The sequence below is a fragment of the Scyliorhinus torazame genome, chromosome 5 (genome assembly GCF_047496885.1).
Source record: "Scyliorhinus torazame isolate Kashiwa2021f chromosome 5, sScyTor2.1, whole genome shotgun sequence".
Taxonomy (NCBI): Eukaryota; Metazoa; Chordata; class Chondrichthyes; order Carcharhiniformes; family Scyliorhinidae; genus Scyliorhinus; species Scyliorhinus torazame.
The window spans coordinates 142,805,552-142,807,930 of NC_092711.1; the positions used below are offsets into that span (position 1 = coordinate 142,805,552).

Genomic DNA, 2,379 nt, shown 5'->3' on the forward strand with positions numbered 1-2,379 from the left:
AGGTAGCTGCTCTTGGTACGGTTGGTGCAGACTCGATGGGCCGAATGGTCCCCTTCTATATTGTAGAATTCCATTCTATGGAATAAACATCCTTGCAGATTCTTACAGCTTTGTGCTGGGCCATTTCAGAGTCAACCACATTGCTGTGGATCTGGAGTCACATGTAGTCCAGACCAGGAAAGGAGCCAGATTTCCGTCCCGAAAGGGAATTCGTAAACGAGATGGGTTTTTTCACCAACAATGGGCAAGATCATTACACTTTTAGTTCGCGTTTTTAATATATGTATTTTATTCCAAACACAATCAATTATACAAATAAACAACAATCAAATACCATTGGCTTTCAAACAGTTTGTCATTTCCCTTTTTCATCCCTAAACTACCGCAACATCCCTTTCCCAACTGACCCCCACCCCCCCACCCATGGCGACAAACATCCTTAAATAGAGACAGAAAGACCCTCCGTCTTACATAGAACCCTCTTCACCCTCGGAGAACGTACTTATTCTTCTCCAACTGCAGAAATTCTGCCAAATCTCCCAACCATGCCGATATCTTCGGTGGGGCGACCGACCTCCAATCCAGTGAGATTTTCCGCCAGGCAATCAGAGTGGTGAAGACCCCCTTCCCTTCCAGCAGCTCTGGCAGATCTGAAACACCAGAAAGCCCAACCAAAGAGCACGGCATCATCGTCACCCCCACAATTTCGGCAGGGTCTCGTAAATCAATGGCCAGAATCCCCCAACTTCGGGCACACCCAAAACATGTGAACATGATTGACAGGCTCCCTCCTGTACCTCTCACATCTGTCCTCAACCTCAGGGAAGAATCCACCCATATGAGCCAGAGTCACAAATGCAAAAAACATAACATTTACAAAACTTGTATACACGTCAAGACAGAACAGGTCCCACCATTAGTCCTCCCCTAACCCATGCTCCTTGACAAATGTGAGGTTATCCATTTTGGTAGGAATAATAGCAAAAGGGATTATTATTTAAATGATAAAATATTAAAACATGTCGCTGTGCAGAGAGACCTCGGTGTGCCAGTGCATGAGTCGCAGAAAGTTGGTTTACAGGTGCAACAGGTGATTGGGAAGGCAAATGGAGGTTTGTCCTTCATTGCTAGAGGGATGGGGTTTAAGACTAGGGAGGTTATGCTGCAATTGTATAAGGTGTTAGTGAGGCCACACCTGAAGTATTGTGTTCAGTTTTGGTCTCAATGGACAATAGAACATTATGTTGCGCCGACCTGTGAAACCAATCTAAAGCCCATCTACACTATTCCATTATCATCCATATGTTTATCCAATGACCATTTAAATGCCCTTAATATTGGCGAGTTCACAACTGTTGCAGGCAGGGCATTCCACGCCCCTACTCTCTGAGTAAAGAACCTGCCTCTGACATCTGTCCTATATCTATCTCCCCTCAATTTAAAGCTATGTCCACCTTCACCCTCAGCACCTTGCAGGCCTCTCCCAGCATCACTATCTCTGCCTCCAGCAACACGATCTGATCACTGTGATCCAACACTGTCCTTTTCACCTCTCGGATCATTGCACCTCGCGGCTCCAGGCGTTCCTCCACCAGCTCCAAAGTCCCATGAAGAGGGACTACTGCTTCCTCGATCGCTCTGGACCAGTTCTCTTGCATCTCTTTCCGATGCTGCCGAAACACCGTCCAACTCCGTCATACTCTCAGTTGCTGCACCACACAGATCCTCCATCTCAAGCCAAGGTTTTACTCGACTTTTGCCGGGTGTTGTAACCTGCTGATATTCCACTTGAGAAGAAACCAACTCCCTCCACTTATTCTGCACTTTTTACAAACTAAGTCCCGATTAATCAGGCAGAAAGGGCCAAAACCCAAGCTTCCAAGCAGGAGCCACGTTGTGTGCGGCCGATAAACTCAGGGCCTCCACTGGAAGTCATTCCAGGACATTTTTGTCATTTAATCTCACCAATCCATGACTTTCCCTTTTGTTCTGTCTGACCCTCCCCCTTTCTCCCCAGCATCAAACCCATCACATTTCTCCCTCTCTTTAGTTCTGAGGTAGAGTTACATTGGACGTGAAACGTTAACTCTGTTTCTCTCTCACAGGTGCTGCCAGACCTGCTGCGTTTTTCCAGTTCTTTCTGTATTTATTTTACATCTGTCTGTAGTGGGGAAAAACACTATTTATTATTCAGGATAAAATAAATGTCCCGCATCAGCCTTTGTGGATCATTTCAGTGGAAATGTGCTCTCTCAGGCTCAAAGAGCATCAGCCCACTGGAAGCAAAGTTGTGAGACCGGCCAGTCCAGCAGAAAGAAACCCTCCGACCCTCCCACTTCACCAAGTGTCAGAATGAACATGGTTCAGTCCAGGATGTGA

At 46.4% G+C, this 2,379-nt stretch overlaps 1 long non-coding RNA gene across 1 annotated transcript in view; it reads right to left on the bottom strand.

The window, feature by feature from the left end:
- LOC140419927 (uncharacterized) overlaps nt 1-2,379 on the bottom strand; it is a 378,337-nt gene that overhangs the window by 230,251 nt on the left and 145,707 nt on the right. The gene's annotated exons all lie outside the window — the stretch shown is intronic.